We start from the raw sequence: 16,317 nt of genomic DNA, 5'->3' as shown, positions 1-16,317 counted from the left end.
CAGGTGAGCCTTCCAATTCTAGATTGTAGTTCATTCCAGATATAGTCACGTTGACCACCAGGAATAGCCACTACATACCCAAAATAATATGAAGCTTTTCCGTTACAGTTTTTGAGGCGTGCTCACAGTGATCTCAAAGCAGCCTCTAATTCTCTGTGTATGTGGAATGAGCATGTGCTTCTGACCCCTATGCATTCACATCTCAAATGGGACAATAGACATGTGCCAGCACCCCTGGTGCTGGAGATGAAACTCAAGGGCTGGTGCCCTCTAGGGCAGTACTCAACCAACTGAGCTATATCCTCAGCCCAGCAACTTCATGATTCTCCAACATGAACTGTGTAGATGGCAACTGTCATATATTGTCAGCAGGTTGCAGTTTCCTGCTAGACATTTGGCGTCTGATGACTTATAACCATGAGACTATAAGAGTACCTTCACATTATTCACTTAGAAATGGCAGTAAATTGAGCTCAGCACATTGTCTATAATTGCTTATGAAGGGATTTTATTTAACTCTGAACCAATATTAAGGTCTACATACATGAATGTAGAGTGAAACGTTGCATAAACTCTGTCCTGAATCAAATACTATTTTGATATACTTGTAAACTTATGTTTTGTTTGTTTATTATTTATGTATCCAATACATTTTTTGACTAATTATTAGCGGTGCATAGGGACTTCTGTGATTATTTTTTAGCAGAGACCTTAAATATTAGAGAATATTAAATAAATTTAAATTTTTATATAAAACTTCCAGATTTTAAAATACGGGCACAAAAGTGAAGAAAAAAAATGATATACGTAAGCTTTGTGTGATTCAGACAGAAGAGTCGAGGCCACCTTTTGAGATATTGCTTTGTAGCTTGAATTGAAATTATCTGTGTGAATTTTGCCTCTCCTTTTAGACTCTGAATTCATTTTCAGTGAGATTGGTATCTTGCAAGCATGCTATGCTTTCAAGTAAGGAAATGTCTATGAATCTTTATGAAATAACCAGTGAGGGACAAGTTCTACATTCAAAGAATTACAAGTTGATCACAAAGATAAGAGACACAGCTACAAATAACCATCGCATATTCAGAACAGGAGAAAAGAGCCACTGTCAATGACTAGACCCCAGTGTGTGCTGGGCTCAGCACTGTGTCTGGAGCTAAACAGCTTCATCCAATCATCATCAAAGATCTGGAGTCTGAATGGTACCTGCCTGAGCATCTCAGGGTGCTCTGTCTTCTCATCTTCTGTAAGGGAATTGTAATTGAAAACATCTTAGATCCTCATCCTCCATAGAGAACTTTCCTCCTGTCAATTCTCACACATGGGTCAGAGTTGTCATCTCCTATCCATGAGTCCTTTTGTTGAGTGTAGTCTCCCTTAGGTTCCTTCTCCTGGTTGATTCATTGCAATACAATTTAAATATAATACAGGTCCCTCCCTTCTCTTTGTCGCCAAAACAACTTCAAAACCAATGCTTTAAGAAATCTGGATTAACAATTAAAGATTTCAATGAACAACCCACAAAATGGGGTTGCTAAAAGAACATCTGTATGTAGTATCCTCAGGTTCACAAGGAACCTCCCAATTTGTCTTCCTAAAAAAAAAAAAAAAAAAAAAAAATCAACGTTGTTAGGATAGTCCTTCTCGCCAAACTAGTCTACACAGTCAATGCATTCCTTGTCAAAATTCCAAAGACATATTGCACAGAAATAGAAAAATGTTCCTAAAAGCCTGGCTGAACCAAAAAAGAAACTGAATAGCCAAATCTAATGTGGACAAATACACATTCATGCATGTGCACTTGTTCGTGCACCCCACCCCCATTAACACACAGGCATGCACAGAGGATTATCTGTCATCATTTCTAAGGGTGGTGTGCAAGCAGCTAAGAAGAAAAGCAAACAATACTCCTTTGCAGCTCTAAAGCCTGTGAGCCACAACCTTGACCACTGTAGCAATAGCCAATAGTTCAACAGTGACACTTACATTTCTGGGGTAGCCAACAGCCACCAGAATGAACTTAATGCTAACTCAATAGGAGGGATTTCATGTCTAGTATTGTAAACTCAGTCGCCTAACTGTAGCTGTTGAAATCATGGGCCCCAGAGAAGAACCTACTACCGCCATGTTCCTAAGCCAATAGAATTTCTAACTACATTCTAATATTAATCCTTATGCCCACAGATAAGTTTAGCTTTCCCCCCTCATCAAAGCAGCTTCTTTGTGTGGCAGATGGGAACCATTACAGAAATCAACAACTTGTCAAAACTCAGAGCAATTGACTGTGGGTTCTCCAATACCAATTTATAAATCTACAACACAATCGCGACACCTAAAGGTGAGGGAACATCACAGAAGAGGGTACAGAAGGGTTGTAAGAGACAGAAGGCCAGGATGACTGCTGCGAGATGGAATTTTCTATACAGGACAAAGAACCTGAACCCATGAAATAAGTGACAACGTGTCACATATATAACACCAGTGACAAAAACAATTGGCATGCCAGCATGGATAGAGAAATTTTCATAAGGCTGGACTACTAGATGAAGACCTATAGGCAATTAATGGATTCTGAGAGGAGAATTGATCTATTACAGGAACCAGCCTAACAATACGCTATCCAGTCCTGAGTGGTCAGCCCTAAACATGCAATTGATCTACTGGAGGAAACACACACACACACACACACACACACGTTATATCACACACATATATGTATATGTGCATATATGTATATTCATTTTAATAATTAAAAATGAGGTCACAAATTTGAGGGGTGTCATGGGAACAGTTAAAGGGGAACAAGAGAGGAGTAAAAATGGTATAAATACAGTATGAGATTCTCAAAACAAATTAAAAGTCGATTTAAAACATTATCACTCTTGAATGTGTTTCAGTTTTGATTGTGTTCTTCAATAAAGTAGAGAAAATAAAAATCCAAGAGGTTGGATTATATCCTCCAAGCTATTAAATTTTCATCTGAACTCATGAACTTCAAAGTTTACAACCCTCCCTCATGTCTCACTGCCCCAATAACATCACAAGGATTAATAAAGAAGCACATTGAATTTCTTGCCTGAGTTCTGGAAAAGCTTGCAAGGAAACAAGAAAACCAAGACCCTAAAGGACCCATTTACCACTGCTGGATTGGTAGATGGGCTCCTGGCAGAAGGAGGGACAGAGACGTGGGGCAATTAAATGATTTATTTGAATGGGGTAGAGAATAAATTAATCTGATAATAAATAAATCTAGAGTACAGCACTTGCACTGGGAGTAGCAATTGAGTAAGCTGCATAGTTCAAAGAGATGTGGGTGTGGCTGGCTATGGAGGTCATCAGATGCCAGGGTACGGCTACAATGAAGAATAAGATGAGCAATGCTGTGGTCTACATATACACCAACCCAGGTCTCATGGCTCCTCTCTCTGGGTCTCCGATGCCTCTCTGCCATGAGGTGAGCTAGCTTTGTTCTACCATGTGCTCCACCCAATGTCGTTCCATCTTACCATGGGCTCAGAAACAATGGGACATGGGCTATGGTCTTAAAGCTCTAAAGCCATGAATGTCCTTTTAATTTTTGTGCCTCTGTGATTTTTCATTTTGACAAAGGCTAACATACTTGCACACATGCCTTTGTCCTTTGTCCATGACCTATAACAAGAAGCATCAAGCCACGTGCAGGCCCTCAGTCTGGAACCTTCCTGACTCAAGAATCATGAGCTAAATTTCTGTTCATTGCAAATTACTATCTCAGGTATTCTGTGACAAGGCACAAAACCAACATGCATGGGTAGCAACAATCCTCTGTTCGTTTGTGTTTTCTGCATGGTGTCCTAATTCCAGAACTCTGCTCTTCCCTAATTGTTCAGGAACCAAGATGATGACAAAGGCATATAATTCAGGCATATAACTCTCCCCTCTTCTTCTCCTCCTCAAACCAGGCCATATTTTTGTCTGTCAGTATTTCAGACATGCTGTACTCTCTACCTCTTTTCCCCCACACCCAAAATTTGCACAGAATCATCCCTCTGCCTCAAAGCTATTCTCAGCTATTCAGTTAAAAGGAGGATTTTTCACAAAATCCCTTCAAGAGTGGTTAGACCTGGGCAGGCAATCCTCCTCTCCCTCATTTTCCATGCCTAGTATCCTTTTATGTACTCCAGCTTCCATCTGACTGACTTGTTCATCCTTCTTCAGATCGCTGTCACAACTGCCTCCCACCCTCATTGAAACACCACACTGACCCATTTCCTTAATTTGAACCACTCACAGATAAGACCAGGCAAAGCTGACTCCATCCTAATGCTCCACTGTGGAATTGGTTAAGTTGGGGACCTTGAGATAGATAATCCAGGATTATCCTGGTGGATCGGAAGCAATCTCAAGCATGTGAAAGGAGAAAGCGGGAAAAGCAAGGAGCCCTGGGAAAAGAAGAGTGATGTGACAGTGAGAACAGAGGTAGAGGTGATGTGCTCTGAAGGTGGATGCTGGGATCATACCTTAAGGTCCATAGCAACCCCTGGGAGCTGACAAAGCTGAGGAGCAGGGCTCACAGGGAGCTCCCAGAATCACAGCCCTGCAGGCATGCCGGGGTAAGGCCAATGAGACTGTGTCTGAGCCCCAGAGCTGCAAGAGTCTGTGGTAGTTATTTACACAAACACCAGGAGTGAGTGTGTGCTTCTCTGCTTCCTTATAGCCTCCAGACATGCCATATAATTGTTTCTCCTTGATGAGGGCAACCTTCCCAAGCAAAAGACCAGACCTTGTCATCTCACCTTGGAACTATAAATTCATGCCACAAAGTTGCTCAAAGGGGGACATTTTTCCTTGTTTTTGTTAATTAAATAAATGACATCTATAAAATTGACTTTTAGAGAGAAACTGGTGAGTTTTCTTTTCTGTTTTTTTGTTTGTTTGTTTGTTTGTTGTTGTTTTAGTTTGGTTTGGGTTGGGCTTTTTTGCATATTTTATTTGGAGTGTTTTGGGCAAATGTCACACACTTAGAGACAAGTGCACACATCCTCAGTGGACACCATGGTGAGTTTCAAAAGCTACACTGAACTTAAAAGAGGCCAGAGTGTTTTCAGAGAAGTGCTTCCCTGCATCGTTCACACCCCAGGGTGACTACTCCAGCAAACTCCACCACAGTGCACTTCTCTCCAGATAATGCATTCACATGCAGACACACATGTTCAAGGACACATACAAAGAACAGGGAAGAGCTTCACAGGTCCTACTCCAGATGAGAGTCATCTGACAAGTGAGGGCTGCAATTAGAAGAATCACTGGTTTTGTTTGTTCGTTTGTTTGTTTGTTTCCTGTGTGTCCAGGGCAGGTTTGCCCATACTCTAGTGTCTCCCCATGTAAGTGTGTGTGGGAAGCATGAATTAATTATTGTAGGGAGAAGAAGAGATGAGGGAAAAAGAGGAGTAGGAAACATGAGGACAAGGAGAAGAAGAAGGAAGAGGAGGAAGAGAAAAGTGAAGTTGAGAGGAGGCTGGGGAAGGGTCAAGGAAGAGTTAGAGGAAAAGAATGGGGTAGGTATAATCTAAATATACTGTATTCATGTATGACATTTCTGAAAAATTTAAAAAGTGCAAAGAGTGAAAATGAAAGGTTTCTACACACACAGACCACCCCACCCTCCCAAGCCCCACCCCAAGAGTAGAGGCAGCATGGCAAACAGTGACTGGGGAAACCTTCCTAAGATGTCTTTTACCTGCTTTGTTCACTGTGCACCTTTGCTGTCTGACACTAAGGGCTGTTTAGGAAGAAGCCCTTGCTTTGGATCTCTGTACTAAGCTAGTAAGCCAAAGCTGAGCATTTGAGAGCCAACATAAGCAAGTGCAGTTCTCGTGACAAACAACTACAGCTTACTGGCACAGCCAGGATAGCCATATTGCCTTGTTCCTCATCCATCTCCTGTCTACACCCGTGCCCAATTCACACGTTCTAAGAAATCACAAAGGGGATTCTAGCATGGCTGAGAGCAAGCAGCTCTTGGAGAAAGCACATGAGTAATATATCTCTTTGGCCCTCTAGAAGACACCTAGCTGCCAAAATCTACCTTTCGTTGGAGGCCCAGAAAACATTGAGCCTGTGGTTCATTGGCAGGAAGCATGTACATCAGGGTCCCATTTCTGCTTGATAGAAAAGGTCAGATGTAAATGAGAGCCTCCTTTGGATCACAGACACATTGAAGCCATCCTGCCATTTCAGATGAATTCAGACAGCCAAGGCAGAGAAATGTTGTGTCCTCACTAGGGGGAACAGGAACACCTCTTCCTCTTCACAGGGACACTTGCACACCATGTTCTCCAGTTCTCATTTCTATACCAGAGAAGGCAGTGGAGGGCACCACGGGACAAAACAGAGATTTGGAAGCAGAAGTGACACCAAATTATCTATATCCTCTAAAAGTCTAGTGACTTTAGAAAGTCACCCCAACTGGAAATTGTGTAATGTAAATGGAGAGAGGAAAGTGCTGGCCTACCTCCAAGTGGTTAATATTAAGCATAATAATTCAATGCATGAAAAATCCCCTTGTGTGAAAACCAGCGGGGGCTATTAACCTCCAAGAATTCCCTACTGGAAATTCAGAAGCCAAAGCTCACCTCCTCCTTCCATCAGTGAGCTTCCCCCACTCCAGACATATTATTACGACCTTGGGTGTCCTGGAGCAAACATAGGCTGCTCTGCCTCCTTCCTTCATCAGAAGTTAATTACAAAGTTTCCCAGGTTTCTTCTTGGAAAATCTTTGTCACTAGTTCTTCAGCTCTTCCCCTGGTGCAAGGAAATCTCTCCTGTGTCGTGGTCCAACCATAGTCAACCCTCTAAGAGCCCTGAGCATATCTGACAATATCTGGAGACTATTTTGGTGATCGGAACTGAGTTGTTCCTATGTAGCTTTGTTGATTTGAGCCACACTAGTAGAGTCATCTGAGAAGGAAGCCTGGATTGGGAAATTGCTTAAATCAAGTTGGTCTGTGGGCTTGACTGTGGAAGCCTGTCTTGATTATTAGTTGACATAGGAAGGCCCTGCTCATGGCTGGTAGCTCCATTCACTAAGCATGTGGTCCAGAGCAGCATAAGGTTAGTGAAGTGTAAGCCCGAGAGTAAGGTCTTCAACAGAGTTCCTCCATGGTTTCTGCTTTAAACTCCTGCTTGAGTTACTGCCTTGACTTCCTTCAATGAAAAACTGTAAATTGAAAATTGAAATAAACCCTTCCACCAATAAGCAGGTTTTGGTCATACTGTTTTATCCAACAACACAAAGAAAACTAGAACATGGAGGGGGAGGGTAGATGCTGCTGAACATCCTCTGGCAAACCCACAATTTCCATGCAGTCACTGTGCATTGTCTGACTCTAATAGAGATTAGTCAAGAAGTTGAAGAAAGCTGAGCTAGCCTGAAATTTTTAATTCATGTAATCTTCCCCTGCTCTGGATGGGGCTTCTGTCCTTTTGAGATCACCATCTCCTTAAAATCCAAGCTCCAAACCATACACTGGTCCTGCTTCTTGGTAGGAAGTGGAAACGACTGCTCAAAACTCAACTTGGTTGAGTAGCAAACATGTGTCAAGAGCTGTGAATGTGCATTAACTCATTTTGTCCTCAAGACAGCTCTAATTGGGATGGAACTCAAGTGTTCATAAGACCTCTAATATTATATGATGGTCTTCTGTAATCAAATATCAGATGCAATAGACACTCAAGGAAGTGTGTTGAATAACAAATAACTAAATTAAGTGGACATGCGAAGACTTGAGGGGCTTGTCACATAACAGAAAATGCAAATGTGTATGTATATATAAGTGTTTCACTTAGTCATCACCACTCTCATACTTAAAGACCATAAGATGACAGGCTTTGAAAGTTAAATGGCACTTTTAAGTCCCTAGGCACTTCATTTAACAATGAGGAATTCTCTGCAAAGCCAAAGAGTACGTATAAACACCTATTTAGTTCCTTTTGGTAATTTCTTAATAGATCAGATGCAACAGTCTTGTGTGTTCGATGAATTTTATCTCCTGCCCACTGACTGGTCTATATGTTTCGTGTGTGTGTGTGTGTGTGTGTGTGTGTGTGTGTGTGTGTTCATACTGGTACACATGTATATGTGGTAGGGAATGCAATTAAACATAAACGCATGAACTTCTGTGGATGCTAGACCACCTCAGGTGTCATTATTAATCAGGTAGTACCAAGTAGGCTAAGGTAGCTGGCCAGTGAGTCCCAGGGATCCATCTCTTTATTTCTGCCTCCCCAGTGGTAGAATTGTAAGCATGTGCTACCATGCTCAGCTTTTGATATGGGTGCTGGGGATTGAATTCATGTTCATGAGGTTGCTTGCACTGCACAGTGAACACTTTATGAATAGAACTATCTCCCCAGTCCTCATGTGTATATTGCTTATGAAGGCTTTCAATGTACTAGCTCCATTTTACTCATCCGACACTGTTAGAATCACACCTGCAATACTGTGGGCTGGTCCATGTTCTGCAGAACATACAGCCATTTCTGGCATCATTAGGTCAGAGCTATGTATCACCACAGAAAGTAATCGAACTAAAGTAGGCCTGGGAAGAAAGGTGGAGTAAAGTAGACTTTGTTCCTTTTCTAAAAGAGATGGGAAGAAAGGATTTGCTGAATTGGCAGCCACATGCCAGGAACAAAAACAGACTAACAGACTCTAGAAAACATCAGACATGTCTCCCAGTGGCTGCAACTGAAGCAGCTAGTTGAAGACAGTGCTCTATTGTTATACTTCAGGACATGTATGATTTTATTATGAGAGTCTGGGCAATTAAACTTTGAATAATAAAGACCTTACAACCCCTCTGTTTTAAGGACAATGCTAACCTCTGCCATTTGCATCTATTGTTCCATGTTTACAGTTTGGACCCAGACATTTGTTTCAGAAAGGTTCACCTTTCTTGTTACAAAAGTTCTTCTATTTCCAACTATCAAGCCAGTCCAGGAGTTATGACAATGGCTGAGAGTGTATATGAGTGCATTATTGCTATTCAGGACACACCACAGAGGGAGAGAAGTTTGATCTCTTTTGATTTGATCTGTTTTCTCTAAAGTCTGTAGAGCACAAGTCCAAAGTGACAGTTTGTACAATCATGTTCCTCCTGTAACCTCTCTCCCTATCTTGTCCATGGCCACCAGACTTAGGATTCTTTATCCATGTGTATGTCTGGGCCCTAACCCTACTCAAACCTCATTTGCCTTAGGTACCTTTTTAGAGGTTCTATCTTCAAATGTAGTCACATATAAAGCACTGGGGGTAGGCATATAAGGCTTTTATTTGTACCTAACATTTTTTCAATGACATAATTGGAAACTTGGGGTCAGGGGAATGACTATGTGGATTTCAATGAAGCAGTCAGAGGATGCAGAATATTCCAGCAAAAAGGAACAAGGTGAGATAATGGAGCTGTCTTGAGCCAAGCCTATGTTTATAGAGACTGGGAGTGAGAGCTCCCTGTCAGCAGCACCCTGAGAGCACAGGCTTCCCATCCTCTTTTCCTAAAGGAAGTTCTTCCTGGTCTATCACAGCCCGCACCACATTTACTTGTTTTCACGTTGACGAAACAGTGAACTGCTTGAATTATGTACAGGGATGTGCAGATTCTTATTGTGTAAAATGTACAGGAAGTCTCCACAGATGACTATTATACTCCAAGACACTGCGGGTTTGAACATTGCATTCCAGAAACAAAAAGCAATTCAATAGATAAAACAATAGCTTGACTGTTTAAAACTGCTGGGGTTCTCATCCCCCACTGTCCTGTGTCCCCTGGTAATCACAGAGTGACAGGAGGAGCAGTAACTTGCTGAGTCCTTTGGGAGCTGCAGAAATACAAAGTTCCCAGCAGCCATCCCTAAACCTGCTAGTTCGGAGCCTATGTGGTAATAGGAGCCCTTTGGGTGGTTTCTGTTCCATCAGCTTTTGAGAGGGGTTGGTAGAAACTACGGGGCAATGAATTACCCTCTCTGAGCCTGACATCCCTCATTTGTAAAAAGAATGCAATTCCCACTAAGAAGTAAAAGACCTCTAGATTCCTTCAAGTTCTAAAATGCCATGACAATTCTGAGCAAAGTTTGGTCTTTATGGCATCATTGTGCCTCTCATGGAACATGCATTAAACTTTCAGCCCTCATCCTGTATGGACATTCTGCTTCCTGAAGACTTGACTTCCATCTGTAATCGACAATTAAAGTCACGGTTGAAGGGAGACAACTGATAGCCTAAATGTAAAAGGCATTCTGCTAATGTGTCAGCTTTGCACCTTGAGGGTAAAGTGTCTGAAAAGTGCAGTGTGCAAATGTGCTGGACCAACACTTACAGGAGCTAGGGAAGTGATTTGGGTGAGACTAGCAATTTTACCATCCAGTGACTTGACCTGACAGAGGACCCATCAATGCCTCCTGTTTAGCTATCATAATTTATAGTAGTGCTTCATTTACACCCAGCCATCAGCAAGATGCTGATGAGTGAAGAGAGACTGAGATCTAGGGTGAAGAAAAGATGGAGGTTTTAAGGTTGAAAACTAAATTATCAACCATTCTCTTTATATGGATCATTTAAAGCTCCAGGGTCCATTCTAAATTGAAAATTCCCCAATGATTACTATAAGGAAGATTTGCTAGTAGACATTGAGATTTTTTTAAATCCAAGAAAAAAAATTTACCATCAAAAGACATGGTTACTTCATAAAGATCAGGAAGATAATGTTATAAAGCTCACCAGAACTTATTTTTATTAATATAATACCAATAATATCAATAAAAGTCACTATAAGATATCTGTATGGAGCTTTTTAAAATCATTTATATACTTCATTAAGCTTTAATGAAGAAATATGAGGAAGTTCTATTATTGTGCCCATTAATAAGATAAAGAAATTGAAACTTGGATTAAAAGATGTTTTCCAATGTTGTGAAGCTAGAATAGAGGCAGATAGTGACCACCAATGTCTATTCTATATTGCCTTCTATTTATCAGTATGTTAAACTTTACAACTGTATGTATGGATGTGTGTACTTAAAAAAGAATGAGACATTTTACCCATCGTGTATACAAGAAGAGACTATATACCTGCTCAGATTTGTTCAAGTTCATAGACATGCAAAAGCCAGATTGACCTACCTAACTAGGAGACCCTGTCTCTGGGGCCTCCTGTCTCTAGGTATGACACTCTCCAGGATTCAATGCTTACTCTATGCTAGACGATTCCCCATAGTGACAACTTCAGGCAACCACAGAGGAGTGCCAATTGAACATGAGTATTCTGTTGAGGTTTCTGGACATAGGTCCACTTAACTCATGATAGCAAACTCTCCGACCTTGAAGGTGGTAAAGCTAGACAGAGCAATGTAATTCATATAAATATTTGCTGAAAGACTATCATGCCAAGAATAATGACTCAACCCTCAGAAACATCTCCAGTACTTTTTTATGTTCATTTCTTGGATACAAAGCCTTGTTTGAAAGACAGATGATAGGAGAGACCTGTAGCTATAGCCACCACTAACAACTCACTGTTCATTCACAATGCCTCTTTTGAGCTCCTAGAATAGAACTTAATTTATCTCCCTAAAAGTTTGGTTTTCTTTAAAAGTTGAATTCTTTCTGTTTGGATTCTAGAAAGGCTAGAAGTGCTGAGGAGTCACCACAGCTACCCAACAAGCTCACCTAATGGCTGGAGGAACCTGAACGACTAATTCCCCATCTCTCACATCTTATTCCATGACCATAGAACTCTGAAAATTGTTTTACACTTTCCTAGAATTCATCAGTTATAGATGCCATCATCAACAGCTGCGATTAAAATTTGCTCAATAATTCTCTGCTTATTGGCTTCCTTTAAAAACCTCTCTCACCTTCTCCTACCTCATATTTTTTCCTGGAATCTCTGTCAAAGGAACTCTATATTTGAAATCATAAACTAGGTTTCCCTCAAAGCCATGTCTATAACCATAAACATAACTCATTCAAGTTCACACTTAAAAGCTTAATGTGGAGCATTAGAGCAAAGTTTAGGGGTAGAATAGTAAAGAAGATATGCAGTACCCTGCCTCTCATAGAGTCACTGAAAAGAACTAATTGTCAAAGACACAAAAGCAGCCAGTCCTAAAGAATCTATCATTCCATGTATTTTGATACTCAAAAAGTAATGAGTCTGGACAGAGATATCACATACAAAACAATTCATCAGAAAGGAATCAAATGGCCACATGACACATTGAACAGGAAGGAATTTTGCACAGCTTCAGTTGGGGTCAGAGTGACTGTTGGTGCAATGAGGAAGGAAGGTTAGGCAGGGGCCACATCTAGAAGAGAGGGGTGGCAAGAGTTTGGAATACAGCCCCAGGAAACTGAAACTCTTACTTAACAATGGGTAGGACAGTCTTTCTAACTAAACTGTGGTGATACGATAAGAATAGTAAGGATTACAGCTGTAAGACCAGCTATGATAGCTGGGACCTCTAACCCAACATGCTTCTCTTGGTTTTGGTGATTGTTGTCATCTGAGGATTGGGTTTCATAGTATTTAATACATAATCATTGGAATGGAAGTTTAGAATGATAAAAGGTATATCAGTTAGTTATATTTTCATTGATGACAGGATATCTTATGGGGGAAATAATTTATTTGAGCTTATGATTCTAGGGTATATCAGTTCACCGTAGTGGGAAGTTGTCTTAGTTAGGGTTTCCATTGCTGTGAAACACACACACACACACACACACACACACACACACACACACACACAGTGGCCAAGGCAACTCTTATAAAGAACAGCATTGAATTGAGGCTGGCTTACAGTTTCAGAGGTTCAGTCCATTATCATAAAGGCAGGAACATGGCAGCATCCAGGCAGGCATGGTGCTGGAGGAGCTCAGAGTTCTACATCTTGTTCTGGAGGCAAACAGAAGACTGGCTTCCAGACAGCTAGGAGAAGGGTCTCAAATCCCACCGCCACAATGACATATTTCCTCCAACAAAGCTACACCTACTCCAACAAGGCCACACCTCCTAATAGTGCCACTACCTGGCATAGTCAAACAGTCACAGAAGTCAAGATGAAGTAGCTGCCATACAAGGTAGAGAGGCCTGTCATGTTACTGCCTCCTAGAAAACAGAAAGGATGCTAGAATTAGAAGCCAGCCTATGACCTTCCAAAATTCATACCAGGCCATATATCTTTATAAGCTAGACTCCACCTCTAAATGACTCCACAGCCCTCCCAAATAGTAATACAAGCATCTAACTCATGATCTTTTGGGAGCACTTTGAGCTCAAACCATAGCACGTATATATCCTTCTCACAGCAAGAGGTTCAAAGGGGACTGTGTTGGTGGTCATGGTTTGACAGTTTAGGGATGTTATTTATAAAGTCTCTATGGCTATCATGATATTGTATGCATCGTTATATATACTGTTATACTAGTAATCCAAACCATTGTGTCTACATTCCACAGAAGTGAATACGGAAATGAAGACAAAGAAGACTATACTAGCTAGTCTGTTTACTTAAGATTAATTATGTGACTTCTGCTTATATACAATTATCCTAAAATATGCTACAGAGTCAGCCTCAATTACCAGAATGGAAAAAAAGGGAAACGCAGTTCTAACGTGGTACACTGCCCCTGAACAAGCACATGAAGCTCTGTTTATAAGGGGCAAAGGGAAGATGGATTTGGGAAAATAATTATCAGACTCCATCAAAGCCACAAACAATAAAAAAGATCAGAGGAAACAGCAGACCTGTACACTAGAGCAAGAGAACACACATTATAATGATGAGTGTTTAATGCTGCCTCCATTTCCAAGGCATTTGTACTTTTCAAAGTGCATTTTTGTGAATTCAATTCCCCCGTTTAATATACTTAATAAAATAGTAGAACATAAAGATTTGATGTTTCACTAAGCAGAAATAACCCAGGAAAATCTGAACACATGATAAATGGGAAGGAGAGGAAAAAATCATGTCTGGTTGAGTCCTAAGTTGTTTCTTTTGCTTCTTATGGCTGTTATCTTCTCTTTGTAGTTGGTTTGGATTACTGTTGTAGCTGCATGTCATTTAAAGAATGATGCAAAAGTCCTTCAGTGCAGAGGAGAGGAAGGAATTAAGGATCAAATCTAGCCTTATTGTCTAATGCTCGTGACAAACAAGTAAGTTCGTCTTCTGAGCCCCAGTCTCCCTATTTGTAAAACTGATAAAGCCTCCAGCTTTCCTAGGATCCCAAGATAATTTCTGATTCAGTATGTACTGGTTGGATGCTTCTGTGTTCTTTGACATATTCTGATACTACTTGTAAATAAAGGCACTACAGAGTGTTAAGAGAGCAGACTCAAATTGGAGTAAGTGGGAATTTTGACCTGGCTAGATGGGTTCTGTAGCCTGAAGGCAAGATGTGGTGAGCTTTTTGTATCACCTCACAATGGCACTCTACCCACCCTAGGCCTCCAGGAGCATCATGAAGTCATAGAGAGGCTGTGGTGCCCTCTCTGCAGGAGGTGACAGGTCAGAGAAATAAATATGAGAGGGCAGTGGGAAACATTTGTAGAAAAGGCCACTGGCTTTTATTTTCCATGAAGACAGAGCATTTGAGGGATGGAGCTTAGAGTAACACTAACGCAACTCCTGAGGAACAAATCCCAAGGGATTCTGAGCCAAGTCATCATCCATGTGCTCTCCCCTCTGCTTCCAGGCTGCTACCAGGCTCCGGCATTCCCTCTGAATGATGATGTCCTCCCATCCCCTATTGCTAAGGCATGGGATAAAACTAACTGGTGCAGATCCCTGATTGAGCATCACTGAGACAATCATTTGCCAAGAAGAAACCAGGAAGTTCATTCACTGCAGTTTCTGGGGCTGGTGTGGTTGTTCTGGGAAGGCATGGAATCCTTTCAGTGTCTTTGGTTCTCAGTGGAGGTCATTTTGGGTTGGGTTGGGTTGGGTTGGGTTGGGTTGGGTAGAGTTTGAGCTGAACTGAATCTAACTGAACTGGGTTTGGTTGGTTGGTTTAGTAGATTAAGAAACGAAACAGAGAACAAAAGCACAGGGAGGGAATGAGAGGGAATGTCACGAGACATGACCAGAACAGGAAGCTTCAAGACTAGAAGTCTGTTTTTGGAAAGATAACCCTAAGCCACCTCAAGGATCCAGAGCTAATGCATGTGACAGCTGATTCTAATCTACAGGGAGCTGATGTTGAAGGATTTTGAATGAATACAGTATAACTGAATACAGTAAACAAACAGATATTGTTAACAGCTCAGCAGAGTGGATGAGAGACAAGAGTAGAGGTACACTGAGGCTTGGAAGGTAAGCCAAGAGTTAACATGAGATTAACTATTGCCAGTGGGAACTCTTCCTGGACAGCAAATGTTGAATCAAGAATGAGAATGAAGCGTCTTATCCCAGGAGCATGTGCCGAGCCATGTCAGATATTGCTCATGATTATTCTCTCTCAACTGTATAGATGGAAGAGGTAAGGCTGATCCCAAGGGAAAGCCCAGGACTCTCTGGAAACAACCCCAGACAATTCTATCAGGACAGTGTGTGGAATGGAGTGTGGAAATCAGACTCCTTTTGATCACGGATAGCAGCAATTGCTGTCAGGTTGAAAAGTAACTTGAACGCTCTTGATAAAAGGTTTTCTGTACATGTAGAGATGTATTCGAGAGACACAGCTGGGCCATGTTTCTAGCCTATAATTGTGAGAGCCTTGAAGACTGATTCTAGGGCCCAGTCCTTTACTTTGTCCTTTCGCCCCCTCCAAGTCACTACAGAAGTAACTTCTCATTCCAGCTACAGCCCGAATCAGATATTTGGAAAGTATCATCAATATTTTCTGGGAAATGTGGCCATTTCCTAACATTTGTATTCATTTCTTTGAGCTGTTGGCTTATTTCTGAATATTAATTTAAATCCTCTTCTAATTTTAATTAGAGTAGGATTTAATAGTGTTCTGTTCTACTTATTTTTTTTCCTCCCTCTAAGAAAGGATGTTAACTTGAGCAATCCAGGATTTAAAGTATCTGTATTTATTCTGGGACTTAACAACAATGAGTGGGGATTAATATTTGGATGGGGAATATAGAAGCTCATTCACTGTGCCTTTAGAAATTAATTAAAAATGTTTTAAGATTTTTTTAATGGGCTACTTAGTTAAATCACCCTGAAATAATGAACTGGTATAAGAAGAGCTTAGTGCCAGGCTTAGGTATCTGAGTGCTTTTGCAACGTCTGGCTTGATCTCAACTTAACACACGTTAACTCCTTTCTTCCCTA

This window comes from Mus caroli, unplaced genomic scaffold (assembly GCF_978045245.1).
Source record: "Mus caroli unplaced genomic scaffold, Mus_caroli_1 scaffold_4, whole genome shotgun sequence".
Classification (NCBI taxonomy): Eukaryota; Metazoa; Chordata; class Mammalia; order Rodentia; family Muridae; genus Mus; species Mus caroli.
Note: the sequence above shows the minus strand (reverse complement) of the source record.